The sequence below is a fragment of the Equus caballus genome, unplaced genomic scaffold, assembly GCF_041296265.1.
Source record: "Equus caballus isolate H_3958 breed thoroughbred unplaced genomic scaffold, TB-T2T haplotype2-0000448, whole genome shotgun sequence".
NCBI lineage: Eukaryota > Metazoa > Chordata > Mammalia > Perissodactyla > Equidae > Equus > Equus caballus.
In genome coordinates this window covers 163,639-178,626 of record NW_027221892.1, presented here as the reverse complement: position 1 = coordinate 178,626, position 14,988 = coordinate 163,639, and the positions used below count along the sequence as shown (strand labels likewise).

The 14,988-nt window shown below is 42.7% G+C and overlaps 1 protein-coding gene across 2 annotated transcripts in view; it reads right to left on the bottom strand.

Annotated features, from left to right (window-relative positions):
* Window positions 1–14,988, bottom strand: part of LOC138922087 (uncharacterized) — a 56,956-nt gene that overhangs the window by 29,288 nt on the left and 12,680 nt on the right. The window lies entirely within an intron of this gene.

Below are 14,988 nucleotides of genomic sequence, written 5' to 3'. Positions count from 1 at the left end.
ACCCTTTCCATTTCCCCCTGAAAGCAGCAAACGAATCTCCCATGTGAAAAACAGCTTCCTCACGAGGCTGACCCAACGGCATAAGGGTTAAGTTGGCGTGCTCTGCTTCGGCGGCCCAGGGTTTGCAGGTCCGGATCCCGGGGCGGACCTAGCACCGCTCATCAAGCCACACTGCAGCGTCATCCCACATAAAACAGAGGAAGGTTGGCACAGATGATAGCTCAGGAACAATCTTCCTCAAGCAAAAAGGGTGGGGCTGGGAGGGGGTGGAATTCAGGGCGGAGAGGCCTGTATAAACACACCTTGTTACTTTTTTACTAATTTACCACCACAAGTCCAAACTCTGCTTAGATTGCTTACTAATGAAGCACCCAAACCTAAGTATCTTTGTCCTGTCAAATCCTCACAAATTTAGTGTTTCTGTGTGTAAAAAGTATAAAAGCTGCCTGCTTTGGTCACTTCTGAGCGTTAATTTTAGGATCTCCCACGTGTACGCATTACATTCGAGTTTTCTCTTTAATCTGTCTTGTGTTCATTTTACTATGAGGCCAGCCACAAGAACTCAAGAGGAATAAGGGGGAAATTTCCCCCTCCCGGACAGGGGCATCTACCACTTCCACTCATACCTGCTTCGCCGCAAGGGAATCTGAAAAGTGAAACCTGGAGCTGTAGAACTGTATCTTATGGAAGGACAGAACCGATTTAGATGGACAGCTAGCCATCTCTGCCACATACCAATGCCCAAAAATTATCATATCGCTTGTCACTCTACCATTAATGAAGGCTTTGCAAGACCTTCGACAACCTTTTCTGAGAAACGCAACTGTCCCTGGAAGAGCATGCCTGGACTTACTACCTCCACGTCTGTAACACAAGGGAGCCACAGACAATACCAATCATTTATCAGTTTAGCTAATCAGCCAAACATGAATCCCTTGGTCCCACCCATGGAGAGATCCTGATTAAGAGAGTCTGGGGTAAGGACAAGGATCTGTAGTTTCAGAGAGCTCCCTGAGTGATTCTGATGAGCCAGATTTGGGACCCCCTGGAGTAAAGTCCCTTCTAACTTCAAAAAAAAATAATATAAACCTAACATATATTTACTAGACAGAGAGCTGAAGTGTGGAGAAGAGGGGAAAAAAGGAGAAGAAGGGTGAATGAGGAAGGAGAGTAAACAAACGCACTCAATAGGGATGTCACACAGGGATTCCAAAACAATCTCTCATGCAAAATGACTCTGAGGAATGTCACTTTTAGCAAACACTGCCTCCACCTCCCACCCTGAAATCCTAGGGTGTTAAACACCACCCATATGGAAAACCAGATTACAGACCCTGAAGATTCTTAATGAAAACCATTTGGTCTCATTTTTTGAAAGACTATAATTCCTACTACCTCTCCTCGAATGATCTAAATTGTCTAAGCTATTTGTAAAAGCAGATTACCACCTTAGTTTAAATTCTAATGGTTTTATAGTTATATGAACTTCTATAACTGTGATTTCTCATTCTAGAATAATTGATCCAATAATACGCATCAAATTCTGGTCCGGAATCCACGATCAGCAGAAATCACAAGTGAATTACACACTTTGAAAGAAGTGGTTTGTTGCTTGCTCTAGGTTTAAAACACAAAGTTTCCATTATCCTTAGTAACTGACAAGCATGCTGGGCTTTGGCTACATTTGATGATTACACTGCTATTATTCCAAATGCATCAAACAATAAATATCTTTTTCCTATTAGGCTTCCTATTACCTTACTTGTTTTTATTTAAAACTTTTCGTGTTTTTGTTTAAAGGGGGGAAAAAAGCATATAAGAGAAAATAAAAGAGAAATAGGAACATGAAACACATTGAAAAGCACTGGCAATTAAGACTGAGATTATCCAGCTTCAGCAAAATGCATCTGAAACTAGAAGAGCTGAAGTACTTAAAATTTGTTTTAAGAAGCCTATGTTCGGATCTCCAACAAGCACTACATGTGTCTCAAATGCAGACATCCCTGCTATGGAAGGACTCTCCTGGCTGTCAGCTTAGTAAGGGGCTGACTCTGCTGGAAAGCATGACATTACACAATTACAAATGCTTGACAGTTCATGTGGTTTAGACAATTTGAGCACTCTGAATTGAATACCAAACAAAAACAGTAGTGCTATTTGGTTTCATATCATTTGACTTATGGCTTCTGGAACATCTTTTAATTTTTTCTGTATTTGTTCATTTTAAGGAGTGACTGTCATACTACGGTGGCTTAAAATAAAGTTTACAATATAACCAATGTGTATCTAAGAAATAGTCCTCATAATATGAGATAATTATGATACAAAAACAATTATCAAAGGCTAGAAAACAATAGGCAAAGGGAGAGTCCCCAAAAGTGCCCTTTTTAGCAACCAAACTGCCTAAGCAAAGAAGTAAGATTTCCCAAATCCTATGGTGTGATCTTACCAATTTCTAATGAACTGGAAGATGCAATCCTTAAAACTAAAAACAAAATCCAATTACTTTTCTGCTTTAGGGACTCAGCATCTGCTAGAATGACACTCATATACGCTGGTTTAGAAACAAACCTACTAACATAAAGAAAGCAACTTCAAAAATGCGGGTATATACAGCCTTCCCTCTCCACAGTCTTCCACACTCCCATTCCTATTTTGACTTTTCCTTTTTGTCTCGAAACTCCAACGCTCTCAGGCATAACAGTCTTGTCTGGCTGTCCTCTCCCTCTGACCAGGTCTGACAGAGTGTTAGGAGTCAGCCAGCCTCTACCGTTTTCACCTCTGTATCCACACACACCTTTCCTCCCCTAGGAAACAGGAGGAGTCGTGGTACCAACCCCCATATGCTCACTGTGAGGCTCAATCCTCAGTTAACTGAGGATAAACTCAGTACGTAATGTCCTTAGACCAGTGTTTGGCACCTGGCAAGTGCTCAGCAAGTATTAACCATCATCATCATCAAAAACAATCTTCTGTTTGATATCCCTACTGCTGAAAGTACTTTCAGACCATAATGCTGCCAGAACATATCTTCTCCACCATCACCCCCACCAGATCTTTTTCATACAAACTGAATAGTCCCTGTGTAGACAGACTTCGCAAAAAGAAAAGACATAAGTGTATGTTTTTTAAAAATTTGGCAGGTACAAAAAATAATTTGAATATGTGCGAGGCACTAAGCATAACATAAGAAAACCCTGAGTACAGATCACAGTTTAAGAAAATTAAATTCAGGGGGCCAGCCCCATGACCAAGCAGTTAAAATTCTGCACACTCAGCTTCAGGAGCCTGGGTTCACAGCTTCGCATCCCAGATACAAACCTACTCCACTCATCAGCCATGCTGTGGAGGCATCCCACACACAAAACAGAGGGAGACAGGCAACAGATGTTAGCTCAAGACGAGTCTTCCCCACCAAAAAAAAAAAAAAAAAATTAAATTCCTATCTTTCAGTTCCGTTTCGGGATCCCTATCACCTTCTCTCTTCTAATAGAGCTACCCACTAATTTGAATGTGTTTGTAATTAATCTGCTTTATTACTTTGCCATATCTGTATTCCTAACAGTATGGACTTTTGCTTCACATGTTTCAAAACTTTAAAAAAGGAAAAATACTATGTGCATTCTTCTGGAAGTAGCTTTTTTTCCTCAATATGATATTCCTGACAATAATCCTCAGTGGTGCAGGTGGCTAAAATCCATTCAGTTGCACTCCTATAGGAATACAATTTATCCATTCTCCTCGGATGGACACTGCTTCCAGTTTTTGCCTTTTACAAACAGTGCAACTGTGAGCATTTTGTCATGTCCTCAGGCACTCACATACATGCGTTTCTCTGGGGCACCAGTTTGCCAATTTTAGCATGCATTAAACCACCTGAACGGCTTGTTAAGACTGAAAGCTGGCTCATCCCCAAAGCCTCTGATTCAATAGGTCTAGGGTGGAGCCCCAAATTTTGCATTTATAAGAAGTTCCTGTGAGATGCTGAAAACACAATTTAGAAGCACTGCTCCAGGATAAAGACCCAGGAGTAGAATCACTGGGTCAAAGTGTACATCCATCTTTAACTTTACTAGGTAATCCCAAAGTTATGGTACCAATTTACAATCCCACCAGTTGTGTGTAAGCATTCCAGTTATTTCCGCCCTTCCTAAACAGCAGACATTGTCAGATTTTTACACTGTTGCCAACCCAATGTTATGAAACTATACACCACGTTGGTCCTAAACTGCCTTTCCCTAATTGCTAACGAAGTCGAGAATCTCTGCATGCAGGTTTCCTCTTCTGTGAGATGCCTACTTGGGTCATAGGCCCATTTTTCTATTGTTCTTACTGATTTGTCACTGTTTACCTTTCTAGATACAATCCTTTCTCAATAATACGTACTGAAAATATCTATTCTCACTTGTGACTTGTCTGTTCACTTTCTTGATGGTTTCTTTTCATAACCACAAGCTGTCAAATTAATGCTGTCAAAGCGGTCAATCTTTTCCTTTATGGTCTACACCTTCTGTGATCTGTTTAAGAAGCTCTTCCTTGTATTAGACTCACACAATTACTGTCCTACATTGTCTTCCAAAAATTTCATAGTTTTGCCTTCTGTATTTAAGCCTTTAATTCACCTGTAGTTGATTTTTCTGAATGATATGAATTAGAAATGTATCCCACTCTCAAGAAGTTTCCTATTGGCTAAGGCCCACAGATATGACCAACTATAACTTCAGAGAGGATAATGATTCCTGTTAACCCCTACCTTATTGAGGTTTATTCTGCTCTCTCATCAAGGCAAACCAAACACTGGATAATTTTCATACGGAAAACTTGGAGGGTTATTAGCAAATTAGTCAGACTATGATCCCCACCCCACCATACTCCAGGAAGAATCCTTAAAAATACCACACACACAAAAAAAGAGGCCAGCCCTGTGGCCAAGTGGTTAAGTTTACACACTCGGCTTCAGCAGCCCCAGCTTTTGCCAGTTCGGATCCTGGCTGCAGGCAGGGCCATGGCACCACTCATCAGGCCATGCTGAGGCAGCGTCCCACAGAGCACAACCAGGAAGGCCTACAAGTACAATACACAGCTATGCACTGGGGAGCTTTGGGGAGAAGAAGAAGAAAAACAAAGGTGCAAATCGTAAAAACAAAAAACAAATTTTTTTAACTCTAAATTTAGTCTTATTCTAAAAAACTGAAAGTTGAGCATTGGGGAAAGTGTGGCAAAATGAGCATTCTCAACAGTACCGGCTGGAATATAAATCTATACAAACTTTCTAGAGGGTTATTTGCAATATATCAAAAGCCTTAAAATACATATCTTCTTTGAGCTATCAATGACTCTTTACAGAACTTATCTTAAGGAAACAACTGAACAAAATACATATTTAGGAATATTCACCATGGAACTCTTTCTAATAGAAAAAATTGGAAACAGCCTAATCTCCAACAACGCAGGATGGGTTACAGACGTAGCTGCTGCAGCACATCCATATATGGTCATGCGCCATCTAAGGACGTTTCAGTCAACAGTAGATCACGTAGATGATGGCCATCCCATGAGATTAGTACCACAGAGCCTACATGTGTAGGAGGCTATGATAGAAGAAAATTTTATATATTGAGGTGTATGGGGAAGCCGTTCTGGTTTAAATGCGATTTGGACTAAATTTTATTTAAACCAAAGAAGCCTGACTTACAGCCTGTCAAATGTTCGTTGTATATTGTCCCAAAATAAAGAATGTACTCTTTTTTTTTCAATATTTCTTTTTCTGCTTTATCTCCCCAACCCCCCCCCCCCCCCCCGCACACAGTTGTATATCTTAGTTGCAGGCGCTTCTAGTTGTGGGATGTGGGAAGCCACCTCAACGTGGCCTGATGAGCGGTGCCATGTCCGCACCCAGGATGCGAACCCTGGGCCGCCGCAGCAGAGTGCGCGAACTTAGCCACTCAGCCACAGAGCCGGCCCCAGAATGTACTCTTTGAAGGTAAGAACCAATGCCTCTCTTCTTATGACACCAGTACTTTTTGAAGATAAGTGTCCTTTCCCATGACACTGGGGTCATGCTGACCCACTGTGTATGTACTCATCTATAACAAAGTATCTCCTTGAACCCTTGAGAGAATGTACCCCTGTCACACTTGATGTATGTCTGTTTGGAAATGGTATATAATGGTGCTGAAAAATCACTCTTCTTCACAGCACTTACGAAGGCTGCACTCCCAGGCTGCAGTCCTCAGCTTGGCTCGAATAAAACTCCCCGCTGTAGAATGACTATTGATTATTCGTGTCAACAGCTCGACCATCTAGGTTTGCGAAAGTACACTTTATGATGTTTGCACAATGATAAAATCACTGACACATTTCTCAGAACGTATCCCCATTGTTAAGCAAGGCATGACTATAGTGGAATACTATGATGATTACATAGCTGTGTTAATGTGGAAAGATGTTTCTAATAGTCTGGTAATTTCTAAAACCAGTTAACAAGATGCACATATGATATTCTTTTATTCTGAAATATTTATGGAGAGCCTTGTGTATGCCAAGCACCAAGCAAGTGACTGGTAAACAAAAAGAGATCTGTTCCCTGCTTCTAAGGAGCTTACAAGCTTTGGAGGGGGATGAGGGGGAGGGAGACAGGCCACATACATATCTTCCAACTGACTCCTGTTGGCATATTAAAGGGATATACGTTTTGAAAATACAGACCATTTCTATGTGTCTGTGTATCTATGTAATATCTGCAGCACCTCATCAGCATAGTCTACAAAGAGAACACACACGCTCAGCTGTATGGACTAGGAAGTGGGTCAACAAGAGGATACTTGGAGCAACTACCTTGTGATGAACTGAAGCACACAAATCTTCTACAAAAATGCTCTAGGGAGAATCTTAAGAAACGCAATGTAGTTATGGAAAGTCATCCACTGGAAGACAGATGCGAGACAGATCGCAGAACCACAGAAAAAGAATTGGAACAAAGAGCTTCCGCTGTTGACAATTCAAGACTAAGACTGACCAAGATCAGGTACAAGTTCTTGAACAAATAACTGTTCTTCTACAAGTCTACAGCTTTACCCTTCCCTACTATGTTGGGATCTAACAAATAATAATGAAGCCTCCAAGATAAGAAAGATCTCATAATTAGGGTCAGGCTCAAAGGATTCTGACATTCTATATTCATTTCATTTAAACATCTGCACTACAATCAGTAAACTTACGAGAGTCATTAATTACAAAGGGAAAATTTTTTTCTTTGGAGCACAGAAACATGTCAGACACCTCAACCAAGAGATCAAAAGTTAACATTCACCAGCGATAAGACCTATCTACATCACACATGTGCCAATATGATGCACTGAGAAGGGAACAACCTCACCACTGTGGTATTCTTGTCACAAATGCTTAACCCTCAATTTAATCATGAAAGAACACCAGATAAATCCAAACTGAGGGACATTCTGCAAAATAACTGACCGGTACTCTGGAAAAGTACCAAGGTCACGAAAGATAAAAAACTGTCACAAATTGGAAGACACCAAGGAGACACCATAACTAAATGCAGTGTGGGCTACTGGACTGGATCCTCGACCAGAAAAAAGACATCACGGGTGAAACCCGAATAGAAGACTTTAGATTAACTCTATCAACTGCCTGGTTTCAATAACCGCACTATGGTTACATAAGAGGCTAACAAAGGGACGCTGGGTGTAAGGTATATACGAATTCTCCGGGCTATTTTTGCCATTTTTTTCTACTTCTAAAATTATTTCAAAGTAAAAAGTTTGCAAAAGTAACTTCAGATGAATGATAAAGAGATATGGGGGATCACTCAATAACTCTTACATAAAAATATGCTACCTCCTCGGGGCTGGCCCTGTGGCTGAGCGGTTAAGTTCGTGCGCTCCACTGCAGGTGGCCCAGTGTTTCGTTGCTTCGAATCCTGGGCGTGGACATGGCACTGCTCACCAAACCACGCTGAGGTGGTGTCCCACATGCCACAACTAGAAGGACCTACAACGAAGAATCTACAACTATGTCCTGGGGGGCTTTGGGGAGAAAAAGGAAAAAAAAAACTATGCTACCTCCTCCAATAATTGTGCTAAAAAAAACCCAGTAATTGCAAATAAGGCGTAAACCAGAATAATCTGTAAGTATTCACTAAAAACCTGTGATTGGGATAATCTAGAGAGCCGACTAACTTTCCTAGGGCACTGAAGTCTCTCCAGATAAATAATCTACCTCATTTTCCCTATTAATCTTTTTTAATTCAATTCAACTTATATTTATTTAACATCTACTATGGGCATGGAACTGTGCTGGGGCCTGATAAGATTTTGATACATTAAGAACATTTCAGTACACAAAATGACAAAGAAAAACATAGAGTAACAAAACTGGAAGGAACTTTTCACTCCCATACAATCTAGCAATCAATACCGGCACCCTTTTTAGTGTGATTGCTGCTAGGAGCTCAAGTGCATCCCCTTCAGCATAAGCGGTTCTGACCTCTACAATTATCTCCAAAAATTATCCCTGAAGATGCCAAAATGACTCTAAAACATACTCCATTTCTAGTACTTTTTTTCCATCTAATCATTATGTTGTTGGTGCATTACAGTACACAACACAAAATTAAAGAACTTGATTCTCTGAACGTCAAGGAAGGGTCAAGCTGGTATAAACCCACAGACGTTTACTTACTATCCTCTTAGAAGAGGTCAAAGGCAACATCACAGAAGGCCGGGGTTCTCAAAGTGTGCCCTCAGAGTCAGCAGCTTTAACATCACCCAGGAACTTGTCAGAAATGCAAATTCTCAGTCCCAGTCCAGACCTGCTGATTCAGAGACCCAGCCCAGCATCTGCGTTTTCACAAGCCCCCCCAGCTGACTCTGATGCACCATCAGTTTGAGAACCACTGATGGAACAGCAGAAAGACTGGCCCCGTGAATCTGGAGGCCTGATTCCAATCCTTGCTCTGCCACTAACACCTCTACAATGCATTAGCCGCTCAGCTTCTGTGGGGCTCAGCCTCCTGATCAGTGAGGGAACTGCAATAGCTCACTACCACAGTCCTTACACCCTAATTTGATAACCATGAAAGCATTCATTTGTATAAGGCCTAAAAGTGAAAACACCACTGCAGTATTTCACCACGTATTTCTCTCTTTCATCCAAATGAAACAATTAAAATTTCTTCTTGGCATCCACCAGCCTCTGAATCAGAGTTAACATAGCTACAATAATTTCTTCTGATTTTAAATAAAATTCTGTTTACTACTTTGCTGTAGCAAAAGCCATATAAATGCTAATTTTACAGTTTCCTATTTAGTTCTCTATCAAGTCTATTTTGGAGCAATTCCTCATAATAACAAAAATTCCAAGAAACCCACCTACTACAGACTGAATTGTGCACCCCCCCCCCACACACACACACACAATTTTGATGCCGAAGCCCTAATCACCAATGTGATGGTATTTGGAAATGAGGTCTCTGAGAGGTACTTAGGTTTAGATGAGGTCAGAACGGTAGGGTCTCCAAGACGGGATCAGCGTCTTTAGAAGAAGACGAAGAGAGACCAGAGTTCTCTCTCCATCTCTGCCATGTGAAGACACAGCAAGAAGGTGGCTGTCTGTAAGCAAGGAAGAGCCCTCACCAGGAATCAGCACCTTAATCTTGGACTTAACCTCCAGAACTGGGAGAAGTAAATGACTGTTGTTTCAGCCACCTGGGGTTATGGTGTTTTCCTAGAGCAGCCCACAATGACCAACACACTCACTCAAAATACCCCTCTGCTGTGGGCATAGTTCAGAAGAACTGTGCTCCAACCTCGCATAAAGAACGTGTGTGATCAGACCACTGAAGTACTCAGCAACTATGAAAGAGAAAGAATTTTAAAACGTACAGATCTAGATACTTCCATTACTAAGAAACACAGCTTAATTTCATCTCCTAGTCATGGATTTATAAACCGCGATTCTTCTCACAGCCTGTGGAAACTATGACAAAAACCTCTCAGAGGAGATGTGAGAAAGAGGGAGAGAGGAGAATCAAATAAGAAGAGTCCGTTTTATAAAGGTTAGAGAGTTCTCTTCGAACACAAACCTAGGTAGCACGAATGTGGGCAGAAATGTCCCATCAATCAAGTGAATACCCACTAATCCTTGAGACCTAACTCAAATGCTGTATCCTGCAAGCTCGCGCCACTCCTTCCCAGGCAGTCAGACATAAATTACTCTGTGCTCCCCTTTCTCCATTTCAGCACTGAGCAAAAGGCACTATACTTGCTTATGGATCTGTCTCTTCCACCAGACCTTGAAATCATCTAGGGCAGCGTGTTACTCTCTCCAGCACCTAGAATGGTGACTGGCATGAAGCAGTTTGCTCAAGTGGAGCCACTCTGCTTTGCTGAATACAAGAGGAACTCTCTGTGCTATCTCACAGCTTTTCTGCAAATCTGAGATTATTCCAAAATAAACAGGTTTTTTAAAAAAGGCACCAGGAGCCAGTGTATTATCAGTAATAATCACACCTGCCTTACATGTCACGCAAGAAGACACCAGCTACTAGAGAGCCTTGCCTCAGTGTTTTTCAGACGTGCCAGCAGGAGTCAGTAACCTTACATGTAGCAAACTTGAAAAACAATGAGTAACAAACACTTGAGACGCTAATCCTGACCTTAACTTTGGTCAAACTGTTTAACTTTAGTCTCAGTTTGTGAAAAGGGACTAGTAATTCCGACCCTACACGGCTGCCGTGCTACATGAAGTCTACAGAGTATACATCAAATGAGCTCTCCTAACGATGTTCTAATCAATACGTGTTAGTGACCTTCCCCAGGCAGTGTTGCATCTGGACTAACGCTTCACCGCAAACCAGGTGCATACTGTAACTAGTTCCACCGGCACGGACTGTAAAGTCCCGACACAATCACCATTCGGGCTATGATTACCTAGAAAATAATCCTACATATGTGTCCACAGATGCCAACCCTGCCAAGATGTCCTAGTCCAGAACCCCCCAACCCAATAAACAGGCTATTCAAAACTCAACGCAACCGCAGGGGTCAGCAGCTCCTGGCACCCACCTCCCCCCGACTAAGCTCCAGAAAGCGGGCACGCACACTCAGGCCGTGCTCGCCCACTAGGAAGAGGTGGGTATCTCCAGGGACGATCCCGCTGCTGCCAACAGCGACGTGCGGCAGCCTGGGGTCTCCCGCTAGTTGCTGAGAGCAGCTGGACCCTGAGTGGCCAGGACCGTCCCCTTCCAGGCGTGGTGCTCTCGGGCACCAGCATCCTCAACCGAAGGAGGCGCGGGTGGCAGCAGCGCATCGGTGCGCTGGGGAAAACAGGGCGTGGGCGGGCAGCCACGGACACCACCGCCCGGACTAGAAACCCACACCGGGCAGCTCCCCGCCTGGGCGCCCGCGTTCCAGTCGGAGAAGCCAGGCGGTCAGAAGCGCCCCGACTGCGTGCAGGGGTGCGTGGGGCGCCCGGGGAGCCGCTCCCGAGCCGACAGCCCGGGCCCGCGGGGAAACGGAGGCCCGCCGGGTCCCCGGGAGCCCGGCTCGCGGAGCGAGCAGGTGACGGCGGGGGCAGGGCGGCTGCGACGCCGCGCGGGCGGCGGGCGGGTGTCGGGCGAGTCGGGGCGGCGCCGGGAGGGACCGGCGAGCGGGGGAGGGGCGGAGGCGGGGCGAGGAGGGAGGAGGAAGAGCCTAGGGCCCTGGCGGGACTCCCGGCGCCCAGCTGCCCGGCCCGAGCCCTCAAGCCACCGCCCCCAGGCCCCGCGCAGACGCTGGACGGTCCCCGCCTCCAAACCTCCCCCCAGGCCCGGCCAGAAAATAACTTCCCCGTTTGCCGACGGAATCGCTCCTGCTGGCCCCTCTGACGGACTCCTCCGGCTCGTCGTCTTCCGGAGATGAAACCGGAAGTCCCACCCCTCCCCAAGAGGAAAACGGAAAGCCGAAGGAGTCAATCTAAGGAAGGGGAGACGCAAACATGAAGATATTCAAAGAGATAGTCAAAAAGAAATGATATACTAAAAAACTGTTTTCATAGTTAATAGTATTACAGGTACAAAATTAGGTTCTGTCTCATCTACCATTAAAATAGTTTTAAAAGCAGTTATTTAAACAATAGACTGAAACATACATTTAATAGGCATAGAACATGAATGGATCATTTTAAAACAGAGAGATGTAAATTTTTAAAAATTAGATAAAGAAGTTTGGCCAAAATAGTTCATCAAAAACTGCCAAAAGCAGATTATGAGAGTTTCCATCCATTAAATGAGAAAATACCAAAAATCTAATGCTAATGGTTAGAAGGTGCAGTAAGCTGGACAGCACTCACAAGTGTCAAATGGGTCAGACTTTCTGAAAAGCAATTCAGTTGTATCTAAGAACAACTTTAAAACCTCATCATTCACTTTGAAACCCAGTATGTCTACTTCTAGGGGCCTGTCCTAAGAAAATAATACGAAAAGGTTGCAATGATGTATACAAAAAGATGTCCACCACAGGGTCATATATAAAAGTAAAAAACTGAACAACCAACGTAACAAGCATTAAAAAATGGTCATATAAACCAACATATGCATGCATACGAAGTATTATACTGCCATAAAAATATCTACCAAGAATATCTAATGACAAAGAAAAACACTTCTCACATGATTTTAACCAAAAGCAGATTTTAAAATATTATGCATAGCACATTCAGTTGTGTAATACCCCCCCAAAAAATCAAAATATTAAAGTGGATATGGGTAATTTTTTTTCAGATTCATTAGAATTTATTAATTCCTCTCAATTTCCTACAACGAGCATATAATGCCTTGACAACAAAATTTAGAACTATTTTTAAAGAGGTTTGGGGGCTGGCCCGGTGGTGCAGCAGTTAACTGTGCACGTTCTGCTTTGGCGGCCCAGGGTTTGCCAGTTTGGATCATGGGTGCAAATATGGCACCGCTTGGCAAAAGCCATGCTGTGGTAGGTGTCCCACATATAAAGTGGAGGAAGATGGGCACAGATGTTAGCTCAGGGCCAGTCTTCCTCAGCACAAAGAGGAGGATTGGCAGCAGATGTTAGCTCAGGGCTGATCTTCCTCAATTTGGAAAAAAAAAAAAAAGAGGTTTGGTTTTTTTTTCTTTCACTTCATATACTTCTGGTACAAAATACTAAGCTTCTAACAAACCAAACCTTTCACAAATAACAGCTACGAAGTCTGGATAAAATACTAAAAAAATAACTATGTGATGGCTCTGGAGACTAAACAAAAGCTGGAAGTTTTTAGTGTGGAGTCAAGGCCCAAAGCAAGCAAATGTCAAAAGGTAATCCAGCACGCCTCCCCTTTTGGGAGGCTTTACCCAGAGGATATCCAGGGTCGGAGACCACTGACGAAAGACAGGCAGCTAAATCACAAGGGAAAAACCAGTTGTACTTCTGGATCAGAGGGAAAGTGTCCGAATGCAATGATAGCCACAGAAGAGTAAGAAGTAAATACCATAAAGGAGAGAGCTAAAGGAACACCTGAATCTATGAATAAACCCAGAAAACATAAACCATGTATGAACAAGAGTGAAAGCAGATTGCAATTAAACACCAGGAATGAGATAGGAGTGGCTGACTACTGCAGACATGACAGATAACGATGTGGTCGTAGTCAAGTCATCCGCCTGCTAAAATGAAAACACCAACAATATTTAAAGCAACACAACAAAATCCAGAGACCACACAACATAAAATTCAAAATGACCAAAATTACTTGAGTTAGGAAGAGTCAGAAAACCGTGTCCAAATCTCAAGCAAAAAGATGTATGGCAAACATGATGGTCAAAATGATGGAATTATTTTAAAAGAACCATACAGTAGCTGTTACAACAATATTAAGTGAAGTAAAGAAAATATGTTTGAAACAAATGGAAAAAAAAATAATAAATTTCAGCAAAGAAATAAACATTATTCTTTAAAAAGCCACATGTTAATGTCAGAAACAAAAGATAAAATATTTAGAATAAAAAAAGGGGCTTAATAACAAAATGGAAATGACAAAGTAAAGAATCAGTGAGTTTGAGGACAGATCAACAGCAATCATCTAACAAAAAGAATCTAAGGAAAAAGACAGAATTAAAAAAAAAAGTAAAGAGGGGCCAGCCTGGTGGTGTAGGGGTTAAGTTCACGGACTCTGCTTCAGCGGCTCAGGGTTCATGAGTTCAGACCCCGCATGAGGACTTACAACACCATCATCAAGCCATGCTGTGGCAGCATCCCACATACACAATAGAGAAAGAATGGCACAGACATTAGCTCAGGGCCACTCTTCCTCAGAAAAATAAATAAAAAATAAATTTAAAAAAGAAAAGAGACTCTCAGGGTCCTATCTGAGGACTACAAAAGGTCTAATGTATAACTAATTAGCTAGAGTCCCAGAGGAAAAGAGAGAGAGAGAAAGAAAACGGAGCAGAAGACACTTCTGAAGAAACAACGGCTTACTCAGGAATATCCAGCTTTGGCAAAATAAAGAAGTCAGTGAACCTTCTCAGCAGATACAAGTATAAAACTGCATAGGACTGTCAAAAGCAACAATTTTATGATTCTGAAAACCATATTCAGGCAACGAGTGGAAAATGCACTTTATCCAAAGCCCTAGGTAAGAGGCTGAGAAAGGAGCACTTGCCTGGGAGACTACCATCCCCGCGACTTGGTGAGAGAGCATGCTAGCTCTACCAACACATGACTGGCACAAAAAGAGGAGCTATGAGCTAAGGTGGTGGAGGGAGGAAGCTATTTGGAGCAGGCAGCAAACCTCTATCGCTCTGTCAGCCAGAAGGGACCAAAGTTGGTGGGAAGCAACCAAAGAAATCTCACAACATTGGTCCACAGAGGTATGAGCCCAGTCTGGGCAACTGTCAGACTAGCAAGAAACTCAGCAAGGAGATCCTATAAATGAAAGGCCAATAAAAGGACCAGATGAAGTTCCCCACACATG